Source organism: Notamacropus eugenii, chromosome 3, assembly GCF_028372415.1.
Source record: "Notamacropus eugenii isolate mMacEug1 chromosome 3, mMacEug1.pri_v2, whole genome shotgun sequence".
Lineage (NCBI taxonomy): Eukaryota > Metazoa > Chordata > Mammalia > Diprotodontia > Macropodidae > Notamacropus > Notamacropus eugenii.
The window spans coordinates 131,516,987-131,536,985 of record NC_092874.1 but is presented as its reverse complement, the minus strand read 5'-3'; the positions used below and the strand labels follow the sequence as shown (position 1 = coordinate 131,536,985).

At 34.0% G+C, this 19,999-nt stretch overlaps 1 protein-coding gene across 1 annotated transcript in view; it reads left to right on the top strand.

The window, feature by feature from the left end:
- LOC140533318 (A-type voltage-gated potassium channel KCND2) overlaps positions 1-19,999 on the top strand; it is an 86,854-nt gene that overhangs the window by 3,300 nt on the left and 63,555 nt on the right. The window lies entirely within an intron of this gene.

Below are 19,999 nucleotides of genomic sequence, written 5' to 3'. Positions count from 1 at the left end.
ATGGTCATTTGGTATTCTGGAAGCTATAAATAAAATATCCACCTGAGCACTGGAAACACAAATTCATGTGCCCAGAAATGTGGATAGAAGTCAATAATTTTAAACTTGATTTATTAATCATATTACTATTTTCTCAAGAATTTATACATATATATACATATACACATATAAAACCAAATAAAAAGTTAGCATTGTGCTTTCAAAAAGAATATCATATGGTTAATATCTGGATGCTGTAAAGATTACATTAAGATCCACCTTAACCCAGGTTTTGTGATCTTTATTATATACGATCATGCAGTGGTCTGAAATATAACTTGTTTTCACTGAGGAATAGATTCCATTTTAAACTTAATTTCATCACAACAGGTTTAAGAAAGGCACAGAAATCTCATCCATCTATGAAACATGCATTTTGGCACTTACCTGTTGTTATGCATATATATGTGTGTATATATATATATACAAATATGTTTATAATGTATATGTACATGGTCATGTACATGGATGGTTACTGAGTTTGAAATTGTCCAAGTCAAACCAATTTGAAGAGAAGAAACTTTTAAGTAACTTAAAATTTATATATGTATATATATGTACATATACATACACACACACACACACCTGCATTCCATTTTTTTAATAGTTCAATTCTCTAGACACTAAGGATTGCATCATGCAATATATTAGTGTTCCTTAGTTGTAAATAAAAGTAGAGGAGTAAAATATAGGGATGTTTGCCCTCCAAAATTCTCTTGTGTGTTTCCTTATTTGTGATATCGTCGTACTCCCAAAACAAGGAGACAAACAAGAAATGGTTTATTTTTAAAAGGAAGATAATATATAAAAATTGAAATTTTTATGGGACTTAAGATTCAAGTTAACAAGTTATCCAAATTGTTAATAAGGTGATTCTGACTGAAAGAAAAAAATAGATGCATTTTAAGCATTAGAGGATCTAGTAAAATAAGATCATTTCAGTCTTTTATTTTTAGGTCTTAGTTTAGTTTTAAGTAAAGCCAAGGAATAATGCTACTTCCCTTTCTGCAGTTTTATCTTTTTATTTCATATGCAGTCAGTTAAGTAAAGATTTGGTAATAGTTATAGGAAAAAAGAAGTTGTTTTTCGGGCTGCTTTTCAAGTTCTGTGTAGATGGGGAATGTGATTGTTTTCTTTAAGTAATGCAAATGATGATTTAGTTAATATCTACTAGGTTTCATTAGTATTGTCTTATTGAGCTAAGATGCCTAGTTTTTTCGGTTTGTTTGTTTGTTTTTTTCACATGGCTAACTAATGCAATACACCTTGTTGGCTAAAGTATTTTCCCCAAAATTATGAATGATAGAGTAATGCTGAGAGCTATTTATTATTTTCATTGACTCCTTTTCCTATCTTCTTGCTGATGATCTACTTGATCCTTAGGTAAAAACTGTGGGAAATAACTTCATTTTTATCGGGAAATGTGTGTAATATTCTATATATTTCTATGTCACCTTTTTTTTTTTAAGTACTAGTATAAAAACCTGGTTTTTGACTGTTGATGAACTCATTCACTCTGCGTTCTTACTCTCGTAGAAAGATTCCCTTCCCCCTCCCCCTTTCATAGTACTGAATTTAGTTGTTGGACAGAATTATTGTGTAACAAGCAGACATAAGTGACTTCAAGTTAGAAATAAAAAGTGGCAGATGCACACTAAATGAACAGAGATATATTTTTCCTACAGATATTCATGTTAAGAAGAAATGAAGGCAGGAAATGCATGGAATTATTTCTAAATAGAACTGTTGTCCATGAGATGTCAGTGAGTCTTCAGTAATGTAATTCTATAGGTTGAAGACAAGGCTTGCTATCCTAATGAAAGCTGAGACTACATTCAGAGAAGCAATTTAAATACTACCCTGTAGACAGGAGAGGAGTTGTAGTTGTGTCTGTTCACTTCTTGAAATAACTTTCATCAGCTGATTAGGTGATGGTAAAATCTTTTGTCTTTTCTGGGAAAATATAAGTAATTTTAAAACACCACTGACAACATTTTATTGCATAAATGAAATGCAGATACAAAATCAATCTATTTACATTTTGAAAGGGTTTGGGAATCTGAATCATAATGTATGAATAAAATCTCTGCAGTGGGATTTATTTCAAGTGTTCCATATGTAAGAGCTTTAGGGGAATCAAATGCATCTTTTCTGAGAAACTGGAAGTAAACTGGATTCCACTTTTAAGATATCAGTTCTGCTGATATCTTAGATTTGGGAAAAAATAATTTTCAGGAAATTGTACTAATTAATAACAGCTGATGTGCTATATATATGTGTATATATATATATGCACATATATATGTAGCATGTATATGTATACACACACACACATACACATACACCCCTCCACTCACTTTTAGACTGTTAAAAATGTGTGAAAATATATGGAGTTCAGAATGATTAGGTAGTTCATTGGAGAGTATGAATTTGTTGTATAAAAGCATCTGGAACATATATCTTCTTATTCCAAACCTATAATTAAAAGTTCCAAATTGTTAGCTATAAATTCAGTCATCTTAATTGTTCAACAAGTTACAGAGTTTATTGTGTCTAACTTTTAAATTCTATTTTGGAGATCAACTGAAAGGATGTATACATTATGTAGAGCTTATTTGTCTTTGTATAATGAAGCAAATATTGCTGTCCAGACATAAAATGTAACAAAAGGCCATAACCTAGCATTATCTATTTTCTATGCACTTTTAAATTTAACAATATTCCTAAAAATGATGATAAACAGTAAGTTTTCTGGGGAAAATATGTAATAGCAGAGTTAATGGCAAGGTCTCTTTGGTAAAAAAATCAAAGAACTTTCCATTACATTTTCTGGGCTATTTTACAGTGGCTATTATTTTTAATAGTGCTAATATACATCACTAATGATAATAGAAGCAGTGGTAATGGAATCTAAATCAGTGGTTATTGGAAGTTCCAACTAGTAAGAACATTAACCTCAGGAGGTAAAATACTAAAAGCCTGGTCATTAGGTGATGGGACTATCATCCAATGTCACCTAGATAACTGTTTATCTAGCCATTGGATGCTGTTTTATGTGGGCAGTAATAAGTGGGTCTGTCTTAAAATAAGTGTTTATCCACCATAGAAATATTAATTGTTCTGACATCTTGCATATTAGAAAGTAGATTTAGGCCAATACTATAAGAACAATTATTTCAGGTTTGGGCATAATGAACATTTATGGTGTTGTTATTAAGGTTTTTACACTCTTTACTAAGAAACATCTTTAAGTCTGGAAACACCTGCTAAACCACTTTGGTGTTGAATTTGTTTGAATTTAGAATAAGTTTGAAGCATTTTATAGAAGTAAAGGGAACCTATATCAGTAAAATAAGTGCAATTACTTCATATTTAAATTGGATAACAATTGAGTAAATTAAATTTTGTAGCTTTGGGGACTCCCCCTTTATTCTTCTTTTTGGGGGGGAAACCTGATAAGTCAGCAAATGTATATTATACATATATACATATATATATATAGAGAGAGAGATACATATATATATGCATACATGCCACTGGACAAAATTATGACAATCCTTTTCTTTCCCTCTTCACCCAAATTTTCTAATGATTATTGATTGCCATTGACTGCTATAGGAGAATGGGAACCTGATACTTCTATTTTTTTGTCATCAAATCCTGAGAACAAAGCAATAATACACTGGATGACAATACTCATTCTGAATGAAGCTAATTCAGCTTTGTATATATTTGTGATTTGTAGCAAAATTCAATGAGTTATTTGAAGTGTAGTGTGTTAAAAAAAAAAAGAAAAACAACAGATAAGCAAATGAATGTGCATTTCACAGACTCTTGCTACAGTTATCCAAGAGTAGCTTACTCTCAGTGCTGCAGTGTTAATGAGTGGCAGCCTTAGTAATTTAGGGAATTATTATCTTGGAATAATAGTTGCACTAGATTTTTCAGTTCTTCATGATTACTAAGCAATTAAGCCATCCTTTAAAAATGCATGTTGAATTTACTCTTATAGCACAGCAGTGCTAGTGACATTGTAAGGATGACCCAACTCTTAATGTATTTGCTTTACCCATCTGAGTGCTACTTCTCATAGGTAGAAAGGGAACAGTATCCATGCATACAAACATACATCTACAAGGGAAAAAAAAAAGACTAAAAAGGAACTTTGGTAAGAAAAATAAATTAAACATGAGTAACTTATAGTAATACTTCAGAGCAATCTTGTTTCTCTATTTTGTAGTTCTCCCTAATTTCAAAACAAAATTGTTTGCATCTCAGAAGGCAGGCAGTATTGTATGAAGTCTAGAGAACTGACCTTAGACTCTGGAAGACTTAGGCTGATTCCCTGCCCCTAACATATATTGACATATGACTAGGCAAGACATAACCTCTCAAGGCCTCAGGAACTTGTCTAAGACTAGAAGTTGCAGAAGTTTCCAATATGTATTGGTAATGGGATTTTTCCATACAACAATGAAATGATAGATTCCCATCATCACTTCTGCAAAAGGGCATGTTTAAGAAAACTAATGTTCCACATTCTAAGTCAAAACTGGGGGTCTCAACTTTGATGAAATTCCAACTAAGTAAAGGAAAAGTTATAATTTTGATTACTAAAAAATCGGAGACATCCAACAAAAAAGTAAAATATATACTGAAAGTGCTTAGAGATTAAATTTAATTTTTCCCATTTTAATGTTTAGTATTTTACCTATTTCTGAAAGAGCATATTAATTGTTTCTATAGCATTTCCATTTTAAAAGGTCTGATGAATTAATATTTTGAGAAACAAAAGAGCAAGATATCTTTTAACTGGACCAAAGAATGGCCTATCAAAGACATCAATTATTTGAAATGACATAATTTGAAAAGGAATTTACCATAAGCATAAGGGACTGTAATGGAAAAATAAATCTAATAAATAACACTTTCTTGATGTCTGTCACCATTCAGATTCCAAATATTCCCCCCTTTGCTATAGAAAAATATTGGTAAAATGTTCATCTCAAGCATATTTAGAAGTTGGCAAATACTACAATTTTTCTCCCTGACAAAAAAAACACAAGTTAATACAATGCCTTTTTGAGAATGGCTTGTTAAAACAGTTTTCTTAAGTATTTTAGTGCTTCTTAATGAAAATAGAAGCTAAGCTTTTGAATAAATCTAAAAGGTCTATTACAATACATGTTGAATCTTCTGTTAGTTTCATCACCACTGGTGTGTCTCCTATTTCAAGTTATAAACAGTTATGAATTGAAGGAGAAACTGTATAAGGAGCATGATTTATTTTAAAATTTTCATTCACTTGATGCAGCATCTAGAACTTATGCTTTTATTTCATTCCCAGATGAATTACAGAGAGATATGTCAAGAGGAGGTAGTTTTCAGACTGTGCTTGGTAGGCTGCTATTTCTGAATAGAGCTAGTAGGAGTAAGCAGAGTAAGAAATTCAGTTTCAAGTTTTTATTTGTTTCTAATCTCATCAGCCAACTTTATCTTACATCGTGTGTGTATGCATGTGTTGTGTATATGACCAAGTTGAGCAATATATAGGCAGTAGAATGTAGTCAAAATTGGTAGTAAGTTTTTCACTCAATTTTCTCACCCCTTTGGTAAATAAGCTGGTTATTGTCCTTCATACTTGAAGAAGATGAAACTGACATCACAATGTTAAGGTCAATGTGCAGTGTGTCCAACTATGGCAGATCAGACCAGTACATGCTTGGAAGTTTCTACCACAGGTTGGGTAATATTCTCGTTAGTTATCCGCTAGAATCATAAAATAATGGTTGCAGAGATGCAAATGACTTGATAGATAATCCACCCAACTGAGATACAGAGATGTTAAATAACATGTTTAAGGTTACAAAATATTATGAGATGATTAATTTATTTTTTTCTCTATTTTTAGATTTTGACATCTTCTTTCCTATGTAGAGCACAAGGCATGGTATTAAGCTATTTTATAATAGACCTAAAATATTGTCAGGAAAAATGGGGACCAGATATTGTATAGTTTCTTTTTATCATCCATTCATATGTTTTGCATTTTTCTATCTTGGGCTCCACTATCTGGTACCAATTGTTCAAACAATGAGACAGAGGTATATTTGTTAACTAACCATAATGTTCCTGTTGGAATATCTACTATGAAAGTTCACTGAAAAAAGTGAGAGATAATTATCTGACATGTGGACAATTCAAGTGGTATTGGACCCAGGTTGATTTCTTAAGTTTTACATGTTCCCTTCCCCCATTGATTTTTACTTTTTTTCTCTCTTTTCTTTGTCTTGATTTTTAAAATACAGTGTCATTATGTGGGAAAAGAAAATGAAGGCTGGGTGATGACACAGAGAAACACTAACAAGAGAATGAGAATTTGATCCCACTTTTGGAATTTGGGGAATGTGACACGTTTTCAGATTCATTATCCTACTTTATTGTCTTCCTAAAAGTTGAAGCAGTGAAAGAAAAGAGTTAGCTTCAGCACGTGTGTATTAACTTTCTGAGTTATTTACTTGCTAGCACAGCTCAGTGTGGTTAAAAAAACCCCATAAATTACCAAAAATCTTTGTACAATCAAACAATAAACTATGTTTCAATGAGGTTGTTCAGATATTCTTTTTATCTGTATCTTCTTTGAAGCAGCATGCAAAGTTACAAAACATAGGTGAAATAAGTAAAATTCAAGGAAATATGCATAGAAATAGATGTGCCTGGCACCTGTGATGATTCAATACCATTGAAGTTTGAATTTAAGCTTTGAACTTCATGCTAATTTAGGCACAAATAAGAGGTTAAACCATTCTCAGTTTGAAAAATGAAAAATTCAAGTTTTTCAAGAGAAATAATCTTTTACCTGACTGTAAATTCTAAGATGAATTTAATGCATGATTCATTATAGAAGTGACAGTGAGTAGCATCATAAATTTAGAAGCAGAAGAATCTTTAAAAGATGTCCAGTACCCTAATATTACAGATGAGGAAACTGAGGTCCATGGAGGTGACTTTACATTACTAGTGCCATATAGGGAAGTAGTGGTAGAGTTGAAACCAGGTCTTCTAAATCAAAATCCAATGGTTTTTTTTTTCCCACTCACCATGCTGTCTTCAATTATTGTTTTGCAGAGGGAGGGAGGGAAGAAGAGGGAAAGAAGGAAAAGGGGAGAGGGAGAGAGATACAGAGAGAATTAGCTTTCAAATAGGTATTTCTTACATCAGCCCTCTGTAAAACCTAGGGGCATAGCTCTATCTTAACCGAGGAAAGATATTTCTGGGGGAAAATAAGGTACTATTTTTAGGCAAGCATCGTGCTGATAATCTGACCATACAGAAATGGGCTTTTTTAGAGAATTCAGTGAAATTAAGAGTTAACATGTCCATTAGGATGTCTCATTCAAATATCAGTTATCTAAAGTGAGCTTTTGGCATGTACTGCATCAAAATCAATACATAGTTGAATTTTCTGTCAGTGTCTGATATGCCAATATTCTTGCTGATGATTAAAGAGAGATTTCTGTAGTAGAGATAAAAGATGCATATGAGGGAGCACTGACAATCTATTGTTGAAATTTAGGAGCCCAACTTATATTCTTCCTTCGAAAAATGGCCAGTTTTCTTCTGCAGGGAGTCAAATCATAAGAATGGATCAAATTAGGGGCAAAATTGTTTTCCATATGAATTTTGAAGTACTTTTGTTCTGTTAATCTTGAAAGGAATTAATTTGGGCTGGGGGAAAAATTAAGCTTTGTGTTGGACCATTAAGGGATAGAGACATCCTCAGCTATCCACCTTGGTTTTGTTTCTGAAAACAGGCTAAGTCCCTAGTTCAGTTATAGACCTGTAGACTTCTCAGACTCAACATGCCTAAAGAGAATTCATTATCTTTTCCAAAAAATACTCCCTTTTTTAACTTTTAAACTTCCCTATTACTGTTGAGGACACTACTACCTCCTGGTCTTTCAGACTCATACCTCAGTATTATTTTCAATTCCTCTTTCATTATAGTATTTTATAGTATTTATAGTATAGTATTTCATTATAGTATTTTATATAGTATATATATATGTATATATATATATATATTTTCATATATGCATTCACCATGTCCAGTCTGTTGCCACATTTTGACTGCTATGTTCATGTATTTTTTGTATACATTCCCTACTCTCTAGTTATGCAACTACCAGCATGGTGCTGGTTCTCATCACCTCTTATCCAGATACTGTGTCTCTCTGACTCAAATTTTTCCTCTTTTCTTATGCCAAAGCAATTTTTTCTAAAGTATATATCAGAACAAGTGATCCCACCTTGTCCTACTCAGGAAATTCCAGTGGCTCTCTATTACCTCTAGAACCAGATATAAATACTCTACCATTTACAAGCTTTCACAACTTCATCCTACCCTGTTTTTCTAGTTTTCTTACATTTTATTCCCTTCCACATACTCTACAATCCAGAAATATCAACCCTCTTGACTCTGAAACACCCTCCTAGTTTCCTTCAAGTTTCAATTAAAATTTCACTTTGTGTAGGAGGACTTTACCTTCCTCTTCACTTCCTGCTGTCTTCTTTCTTCTTCTTTCTCCTCCTTCTCCTTCTCCTCCTCCTCCTCCTCCTCCTCCTCCTTTTTCTTCTTCTTCTTCTCTCTCCCTTTCCCTTTTTATATGTGTGTATATGCATATCTATGTGTACACACCATTGTCTTGTAAATAGGAAGTGCTTAACAAATGCTAGTTGCCTGATTCACTGGCAATATAGGAGCCACCATTGCCTTTTATAATGTATATAAGGTTTTTTTGTATTTTGTATTTTGGGGTTTTTTTCCCCTTTTTTATTAATGAGTTAATTAATTTTTGGTTTTCAACATTCGCTTCCACAAGATTTTGAGTTCCAGATTTTCTCTCCATCTCTCCCATGTGCATACCACAAGACAGTGTGCATTCTGATTACCCCTTCCTTCTTTCTGCCCTCTTTCTATCACATCTTTCCCTTCTCTTATCCCCTTCCTCTCTGTTTTCTTGTAGGGCAAGATAGATTTCTATACCCCATTGCCTGTATGTATTATCTCCCAGTTGCATGTAAAAACAATATCTTACATTAGTTTTTAAAACTTTGAATTCCGACCTCTCTCCCTTCCTCCTCACCCACCACCATTGAGAAGGCAAGCAATTCAATATAGGGTATACACATGTAGTCATGCAGAACACTTCCATATCAGTCATGTTTGAAAGACTAACTATATTTTCCTCCATCCTATCTTGACCCCCCCACTTATTCTGTTTTCTCTTTTGACCCTGTCCCTCCTCAAAAATGTTTACTTCTAATTACCCCCTCATCCCATTTGCTTTCCCCTCCATCATCCCCCCTCACTGTCCTGCTTATCCCTCCCCCCTTTCATGTAGGGTAAGATATATTTTCATATCAAATTGAGTGTGCATATTATTCCCTCCTTAAGTCAAATGTGAAGAGAGTAAGGTTTACTCTTTCCATCTCAACTCCTCTTCCCCTCCATTAAAAAAGCTTTTTCTTGTCTTTTTTATGTGAGAGACAATTCTATTCTATTTCTCCCTTTCTCCTTCTCCCAATATATTACTCTCGGATCCCTTAACATTAATTTTTAGATACAATCCCTTCATATTCAACTCACCCTGTACCCTCCCTCCCTCCCTCTCTCTGTCTCTCTGTCTCTCTCTCTGCCTCTGTCTCTCTGTCTCTCTGTCTCTCTTTCTCTCTTTCTCTCTCTCTCCATAAAAATAGATAGATAGATATAATCCTTCCAACTACCCTATTACTGAGAAAAGTCTCAAGAGTTACAAATATTATCTTTCCATGTAGAAATATAAACAGTTCAACTTTAGTAAGTTCCTTATGATTTTTCTTTCTTCCTTACCTTTTCATGCTTCTCTTGATTCTTGCATCTGAAAGTCAAATTTTCTATTCACCTCTGGTCTTTTCATAAAGAATGCTTGAAAGTTCTCTATTTCATTGAATGACCATTTTTCCCTCTCAAGTATTATACTCATTTTTTCTGGGTAGGTGATTCTTGGTTTTGATCCTAGCTCTTTGAGCTCTGGAACATCATATTCCAAATACCCTGATCCCTTAATGTAGAAATTGCTAGATCTTGTGTCTACAATACTCAAATTGTTTCTTTTTGACTTCTTGCAACGTTTTCTCCTTGACCTGGGAGTTCTGGAATTTGGCTCCAATATTGCTAGGAGTTTTCCTTTTGGAATAGCTTTCAGGAGGCAATTGGTGGATTTTTTCAATATCTCTTTTACCCTCTGGTTCTAGAATATCAGGGCAGTTTTCCTTGATAATTTGTTGAAAGATGATTTCTAGACTTTGTTTTTTTATCATGACTTTCCAATAGTCCAATAATTTTTAAACTGTCTCTCCTGAAGCTGTTTTTTTTTTTTTTCAGGTCAGTTGTTTTTTCAATGAGATATTTCATTTTTTTCATGTTTTCATTCTTTTGGTTTTGTTTTATAATTTCTTGATTTTTCATAAAGTCTTTCATTTGCTTCGATCTGCACCATTCTAATTTTTAAGGAATTATTTTCTTTGGTGAAATTTTGGACCTCCTTTTCCATTTGTCCAATTCTGCTTTTTAAGGCATTCTTCCCATCATTGACTTTTTGGATCTCTTTTGCCATTTTGGGTTAGTCTATTTTTAGGGTGTTATTTTTTTTCAGCATTTTTTGATCCCCTTTACCAAGCAGTTGACTTGTTTTTCATGATTTTCTTGCATCATTCTCATTTCTCTTCTCAGTTTTTCTCTACTTCTCATACTTGATTTGCAAAATGAAATCCTTAGCCTGAGCCCAATTCATATTTTTCTTGGAGGCTTTGGATGTAGGACCTTTGACTTTGTTTTCTCCTTCTGTTTGTATGTTTTGATCTTCCTTGTCACCAAAGTAAGATTATATAGTCTGATTCTTTTTCCAGTTTTTGTTCATTTCTCCAGCCAATTACTTGACTTTTGAGCTCTTTGTCAAGGTAGTTTTCTGCTTCCTGTGGGGGTGGGGGGTACACTGTCAGCCACTCGATCGCCTCACAATCTGTGGACCTAAAGCTCCAGAAACAGTCCCTGCTGCTGCTGCTCTTATGGCTGCCACAGGCTCTTCCACCCCCTCTGCTGCCCTGGGGCTGGGGCCAGAACACTCTGCTCTTTCACAAGGGTCCTACATATTTTTTCTACTGACCTTCTAATTTGTCCTGGTTGTATTAGGGTCAATAAGTTTGAAAAACTCCACAGGTGTTAGTAATTCAGTTCCCCTGAGGCCTGCTCAGTTCTTGTCTGTGCTGACACCACCCATGTTGAACTGTGCTCTGCTCCCAACCTGGCACAATAGATGCTTCCTGTCTACCTTCTGGCCTGTCTTGGGCTGGAGATTTGCATCACTCCATCATTCTGTGTGTTCTGCAGTTTCAGAGTTTATTTAGAGTAATTTTTTAAAGGTATTTGGCTGGGTTTTGGGGGGAGAGCTCTCATAAGTACCTGCTTTTACTCCACCATCTTGGTTTCCCTGTATTTTTGTTTTGATGGTTTTGTTTCAACATATCACACAAATCTTACTCCCAACTGAATCTCCACAATGTACAATTCCTGAAAATGATTAAGTAAAACAACTTACTAGAATGATTTTCATGGATCGCACATAAAACCTGAGCCTTTAATAATTTTCCATTTATTCAAAAGAAAGAACAGGTGAATTTTTTGTATGCCAATACTCAACCAGTCTCACAGAAGAAAAGGACCTTAAGGGTTGTCAAGTTCCTCTAATACCTGCATTATAATCCCTTCTGCAACACACTTTGCTTGAAGATCTGTGGTGATGGGACTGTTATCCAATTTTTTTCATCCAAGTTTAATTGCTATTTAATGTGACAGTTGAAATAATTGTGCATTTTAATCTTTTGTTACTATATTTTTATCTTGCATCACTTCATATAGTTCATCCCATATTCCTTTCAATAATTTATATACATGCCATTCCATTAACATCCCATTATATTTATATAATGCAATGTATATGGACATTCTCCAAATCTTAGTCATACTTTGCTCTGTTTTTGTTTCTCTGTCTTTGTCTCTCTCTTGCTCTCTCACTCTTGCTTTTTTTCTTTCTATCCCTCTCTCACCTCCATAGAAGCAGCTAGTGGCACAGTGGATAAGGTGTTGGGTCTGGAGACAGAAAGACCTTAGTTCAAACATGGCTTCAGACACTATTTGACCTTGGTCAAGTCACTTTATGTCTATTTTCCTCAGTTTCCTTTCAAAATGGGGGTGATAATAACACGTAATTCACACAAGGTTTTTATGAGGATCAAATGATATAGTATTTGTAGAAATGATATCTATAAAAATCACATTGCAGAATGCCTCTCACATAGTAGGTATTACATAAATATTTATTCTCCCTTTATTCCTACAGCTTTCCTTCCTTGCCTCCCTTGTTTTCTTTTCTTTCTTTTTGTATTATTCCAAATAATGCTGATATAACTCCTTTTGTACTTACAGGCCTTTTCTTGTTGATAATATCACTGATATATAAATCCAAGTCTAGGACTGGGTCAAAGGACATGGACAGTTGTGTAAATTTGCATGCATATAAATTGTTTTCCAAATGGGAAAAAATTCTCAATTCTACTAGCAGTAAATAGACATCTGTTGTTTTTATGTATCCCTACCAATGCTGGATTTTTCTACCTATTGCTAATAGCTAATTTGATAGATGTGACATAGTATCTCAGTGTAGCTTGCATATCTAAATATTAGTCATTTGGAACTTTTCTTTTGCATGAATATTGAGTTTCTGTGTTTTTTTTTACAACTGTTTACATATCACAGGATCTTTTTGGTAATCATTGATAGTAGAGCAATAATTAAAATGTTTTCATCTGAGACAAAAACTACTGAGTGAAGGAGGGAAGGTGTGGTGAAGGTGGCACAGAGGACATTCCAACTGCTTGAAAAGACCTGCTAGGAGAGAGGGTATTTGAGACACTAGGGGTTATGGGACTATGTAGGATCAGGAGAGGGGTGCCATGATTTCAGGACCAACCAGATAATTAGAAGGCTAGAGTAGGGGACCCCCTGATGAGAGAGGGAGTTGTGTCCCAATCATCAGCCCTTATAGTGGCACCCTTGAGTAAAGCCTCATTTGCTCCATACTATTATTGGCTATGGTTGATAGATATTCTCTCCTCTTCCCTCTAGAGCTCCTGAAGATAGCTCATCTACAGAGGAATACAGTTTCCTTCAAACCAAAGAGTACCCAACTTTTAGGTAAAATCACTTCCCTGAACTTGGTAGTTAACACTGTATTGTGCTGCAGGTGAAATTTCCCCACAGTTTGGTGCCATAGAGAGCTCTCAGGAAATGTAGCAGGGTGTAGAAAAGCTCTCTCTCTCTCTCTTTCTCTCTCTCTCTCTCTCTCTCTCTCCCCTTCTCTCTTTCCCTCTCCCTTTCCCTTTCCCCCTCCCTCTCCCTTTCCCCCTTCTCTCTCTCCCCTTCTCCCCTTCTGCCTTTCCCTTTGTATGTTTGTGTGTGTATGTGTGTGTGTATACATATATACACACAAAATTGCAGATTATGTATGTACAATGTGTATATAGATTGTGTATATATATAAATGTGCATGCATATTGTATATATACATATATATGTATGTATATACATATATGTATACATATACACAAATATAAAACTTTAACTTGTTTTCCAAAATGAGCACAAGTTCTCAATTCCTGTATACGTGTGTTTGTGTGTGTGTTTGTGTGTGTGTGTATGTATGTATGGAGAGAGAGAGAGAGAGAGAGAGAGAGGTTAGATGATCTTGAGGTTCTATGACTGTTACTTGATGACTTCATTAAGAGATCTCTGTTAATGAGCCTCAGGGGCTGAACTGGTTCCTTGGGGGAATGAGGAAGAGTCCATCCTTTTAAGGTAGAGAGCAGATGGGTGATTTCACTGTTATCTATGAGTGCACATTGAAACATTTTCTGCCGTTTACAATCTTAGTTTAGATTTGCCTGAGTTCATATGTCAGAGGCACGATTTGAAGCCAGGTCTTTGTGGCATCAAGCCAGACTTCTATCTACTGGCCACACGGCCACTGCTGCTTTGTCATTTTAGCAATTATACTCAAATCTTTTTAGTTGATTAAGTTTGCAAATAATAAAAACATTAAAATGTATAGTAATTGTGTTACCACAAAAGGGAAAAGAATATGTAAGATGCAATCCAGAAGGAAAGCTTAGTTTAAGGCTTTTCAGTAGTCATCATTCTGACCATAAAATTGACAGTGCTGGAAGGAAGGCTAGATAGTTGATGACTATCATGAGCTAGGTTGTGAATGTGAGCACTGATCCTTATTTAATATCTAGTCTATAAAACAATTTCCTTCCCCTGCACATGAACAGAATGAGCTATTTCTAAATTCCTATATCCCTGGCCAATGGCACAAAATATTTCCAAATTCCATTCCCTTTCTCTGAAACAAATGTATCCTTAATTTTATTTTGTGACATGCATAAATCCACAGATTTGGAGTGGGAGTGGGGGTGGGATGTCAGATTTGTAACCCATGCATTGACTGGTACTTGGGGCAATTGCTATATTAAATACTAAAATAAAAAGGAGTGTTTTACAGTGAAACTTGATTAAATTAGATTCTTACCTTTGGAAATTGGTTAAAATGAAACCAATTCAAGTGGAAAATGAATTCTGTATTCTAGATGGAATAACTGAGGTTCAGGAGATGTGGAATCTCTTGGGAGATGCCTCAGTAGAAGTATTTCATATACAGGTTTTCTCATTTAGAGGTGTAAATTCTAACATTAACTTTCATGAAAACCACACAGCTTTGACTGCTCTTATAAGGAATTTTGTTCCTTTTTTTAAGGCTGAACTTGGAGGCTAGAAGACCTGAGTTCACTTCTGATACTTACTACTTGTGTGACTTAGGACAAGTCATGTAGTATCTCTAGACCTCAGTTTTCCCATTTGTAAAATTTGGGTCTTGGACTAGAGGTCTATGAGCTTCCTACAAGCTCTGAATCTATGATCTTATGATCTTGGGACTAATGTAAATGTATGAAAGTTTTTTGTTTTTGTGTTTTAGTAAAGGAAATTGTTTTCATATCTCTAGATGAGTACAGAATGCCAAGTAATAAGTATTTCACTACCCAAATGAGGTATGTAACATAAATATTTCATATCTGATTTTAAAATTAGACATCATAGTGATTAAAATTAATTGCAATGATTTGTCCTTATAAGAGATAGTGTGGTATAGTGCGTAGAAGTCTGACCTTGAATTTACAGAGACTTAAGTTCAAGTCCTGACCTTGAAATTTAATGACTTTGGGACCAGAAGCTAATCACTCAGTCTCTCAGTATCCCCCAAGTAGCTCTCCATGACTATAAAATTATATAGTTTCTAATCTGTTTTTGCAGGGTAAATTTCAGTACTAGGAGTTTGCCACACAAATAAGATACAGGTCCAAAATCCATCCCTCAAAAAATGTTTTATTATACTCAATAAGAACATAGACATAGGAAATAATTCTTCAAAATATATAGAGACTTTTAAAATGTTTTATTATGTGTCATGGATATTAAGGCATGTCACAACTAAAGACTAATATTCACTATGTCAGGAGGAGGCAAGAACAATTAATAAGTTAATAAATTACATTTTAATTTACATTTCAAACTAGCATCCTGTGTGACTGCTTAGCTAGTAAATTTTGTCTTGATTAGAGACCAATGGTACCTATTAGTAAGTGGAACTCCATTTGTATTTCAAAAATTTGTAAGAATTTCACAAATCTGTTTTCACAATAGGACCTAAAATCATTCAGTATTTCCATATGCTAACACCTCCCCATCAATGGATCAAATATGGATTATGCAACCTAATTTTTTAGCTTTGAAAATCAAAGTATGAAGAATGGGAAAATTAATTACTTTTCCTCTTTTTTATATTTGCTAGTATGTATAAATTTTGCTTAGTCTTTACCAAATGTGTGTGTTTATGTACACATACACACACACACACACACACACACACATATTCCTTGTTAAGGAAAGAAGAGGCAACTAGGTGGTTCAGTAAATAGAGTAATGGGCCTGGAATCAGGAAGACTTGAGTTCAAATCTTGCCTTGACACTCATTACCTGTGTGATCCTGGGCAAGTCACTTAACTTCCACTTGCCTTAATCTGTTGGAGACAGAAATTGCAAACCATTCTAGTATATTTGCCAAGAAAACCTCATATAAGGTAATAAAGAGTTGGATGCAACTGAATGACTAAAGAATAATTAAGGAAAAACTCTCTTCAATCCTTCTCCCATTTGTTCTTTTGCTATTAATGCTACTCATTAATACTCAAGTCTCCATCACCTTCATCACCTATATCCTCTCATCCTACAACAGGAAATCACAAAATAACTTTCTGAAAAAGTCCCCAATGGGATTTTGTGCTGTTAAAATTTATCTGTGCCCTTGAATGACAGACCATTTATTCCTCTCTGAATGATAATCCTCATGGCTGTACACCATTTTTATCTCCTAAGATCCACATCTCCAATGTCTTCCCCATTGTTCCCAGATGATCTTGCCTCCAACGTTTTAAAGAGAATTGGGCCCATCAGAAATGAACTGTCTTGCCTTCCTTCATTCACTCCTCAATGCCTTTGCCTGTTCTTACTTGTCTACTTCTTCTGCTTTTTCCCTACAATGTCAGAAAAAAGGAATAACTCTCAGTCTTTCCATAATGAGTGACTTTCTATGTATTCTTGACCCCGTTTCCTCCTGCCTTCCTGTGATAGTGTGACATCATCACTCTCTTTAATGCTTTTTCACTATTCTCCAGCAGTCAATTCCAAATAAAAGAGAAAGATCCTTATTGTTTACCATTCATTCTGTTATATTAAAAAGTGGCAATTATAATGGATTTTATACCATCATCCTTTGATATGGAGGAGATTATATTAATCATTACTTAAATTAAGGTGGAACTTTGTACTTTGGAAAATGCTAGTCTTATATTAGCCCTTTATGGTAACTAGCACAAGTATTTTTATTTCCATTTTATAGATGAAAAAATGTCAGAAAAAGGACAGTGTCATAGTTGATAGTGTTTTAGGCTTGGATTCAGGAAGTCTTGGTTTGTAGCCCTCTGTAACATTTATTAGCATTGTGACCTTATACAAATAATGACTATGTGATGCATGTAACTTTACCTCCAGTTGCCTCATCCAGAAAATCCTAGATCATTCATTCATACAAATGTAAAAATGGGTAACATCTCATTTTGACATAACACCATTTTAAATACCAAATCTTCATTTAGTGACAGTAGTACTCCTTGAAGAGCTACATGCACAATACATCCCCAATTTTAAATAAAATCATGTATATTCAATATAACCTTAGAATTATGAGATCAGAGGTCATCTCCAAAAGATTTTGTTTTAGCTTTTTTAAAATTTAATTTTAATTTAATTATTTATTTATTTGTTTGATTATTAATAATTTAAAATTTAAATTGAGTGCTAGGAAAACCCAGATCTAAAAATCTGCACATTTATCCATTTATCCTCATATTTTGAAGATTGTTTGAAAGGACAAGGACTAGAAGTGAGGAAATGGGTTAGAGTTAAGAAACTATTGCAGACATGCACATAAAGGGCAATAAACCTAGTATATTGATTTTGAAATGAGGGAATAGATTCTAAAGAGGGATTTCGGGGATAAAACTTGGCAACTGATTAGATGTGAATTACTAAAATACAGTCCAAGAGTTGGAAGGCCATCTGTTGTCACCTCAACTAGTATGAATTTTATCTATAACATATAACCTCCAGATTAAGATTTGCAGTGATAGTATGTTCACTACCTTATGAGGCAGTCTACTTTATTTTTCTAGTTTTATGGATATTTTTCCCTTTATTGAGATGAAATCTACCTCATGCATAGAGATGAGGGAGTGAGAAGAGTCAATGGTTAGTTCAAAGTTGGTAATCATCACTTTGTTTCCCAACAGTTTTGCCAAAAGAGAAAAATTCTTGAAAAGGCACTAGTCAGTGTTTTTTTAATAACATAAGGTTGGCAATGAAAATTGTCTATACATGCAACAGAGTTCAAAATTTCAGGTTCCCTGAACCCAATGAGTACAGAAAACATACAACTTTGCACCAGTCCAAAAATGTTTATATTTATTTGCTTTTGACTTTCCACAGTTCAGAACAATTCATTTTCATTTAATTTTCACAGAAAATTCAAGGGAAAAATATCAATTTCTTCTCTGATATGTGAGAATTTCTTATACAATTATTTATAAGTTACGTTGGTTTTCTAGCTGTGTATGGTCAAATAAACCCTCACATATTCGATAGAAACCCATCTCTTGATATCTCCTAATTTATTCTTTATTGCTAAAGCAAAAATGTGCTCATTTCAAAGAATCTCATTTAAGGTTCAAAAAAAAGTACACTACTGTGGATTAGGCTGTAAGATGGAAATATCAAAAGTTCCTTCAGTTTCAGAAAATTTCTCATTACAGAAAATAAAGTGATACTTTTTCACTCTTTATATAGATAGACATGTTTGAAATAAAAAAAAAAACAGTTGGTTTCAAATAGTATAATTAATATAGGGACTATACATGCTGATCTCTTTGCTGGTTTCCAAAAGCTGTTATGTCCTCTTTGAACATAATAAGTCCAATGAATTAGGATCAATGTGAACAGTGGATGCCATAACAAATTTACTGTTTTATAAAAGAAAAAAAAAAGTGAAAGGCGGCTTAAACAAAGAGCTATAAAAATTGCTGTCTATGCAAATAGACAGCACTTTATTCATCATTGACATGGTCTGAAAGTAGTAATAAGTAAAATGTAAACAAATTTTTAAAAAATGAGTTTAATATTTTCATGTGAAGTATCTAACGCCAAATCATAGTGATCTAAATTAGATTATCTGAACCTCAAAGGACATTCTCCAGAGTATAAAACCACCAAAAAGATGAAAAGACTTTTCAGTAAAAGTAGGAAAAGTTAGCTGTAAGTGTGGAAATGTATTATTTTTAAACAGTGCTGATTAAGTAAGGAAATGCTTCACAGACTGCTCATCTCCCTTTTAGCTGTCTCCTCACTCCTTGACATAGCCTTTGTTCCTGGCTTCTGAGAATTTACAAAGATTCCTGAGGTGTTATGGTGATAATTCATTTCTTTTTCTTTTTTAAAATTATGTAGCCTATACTCTCCATTCCCCAAAGGCAAGTTTTAGAGATCTTTACATACAGACAAATGCCCAGGTATTTCTTTTTGACCTAAAATGTTTTGGAAAGTTGCCCACTTTCTTTACAAAGCTTTCCAGAATTCCTTCAGTTCTTTTTAGAATTATACCAGGTTAAAGCCTCAATTAGGCGATAATTGTTTTCATCACCTTTTTTTTTTAACACTTACTAATCTTCCTCTTTTTTTACAAGAAGTGAGAGCAAGAAGGTAGGATTGATATAAAGAAATACGTGTCCAAGGAATCTTGAATTAGTTAGGATTTCTTATAATATATGTAATATACAAAAGCTTTATGAAAAATATTTCCTATTAAGTTGTTCATAGCTTTGTCATGAGAATTTACCATAATACTTCACTACTCTATTCCAAGTGATATTAAGGAGAAAAAAACCACTTCTATCCTAGTAGTTATCTGTTTACTTGTATTCCCTCTTGATGAAATAAAATTCCTTGATGTCAGGGACAGTTTTTATTCAATCTTTGTATCTTCAGCAGCTGGTGTCACACCATGTATGTGTGTACCTGATTTGTGATTTTATTGCTTTATGGAATTCTAGGTGAAGAAAATTCCTTAAATAAGACAGAGCATCATGGCTATGAAATTTACAATTGTAGAGGACTGACAGAGATACTAAGAGATGAAGT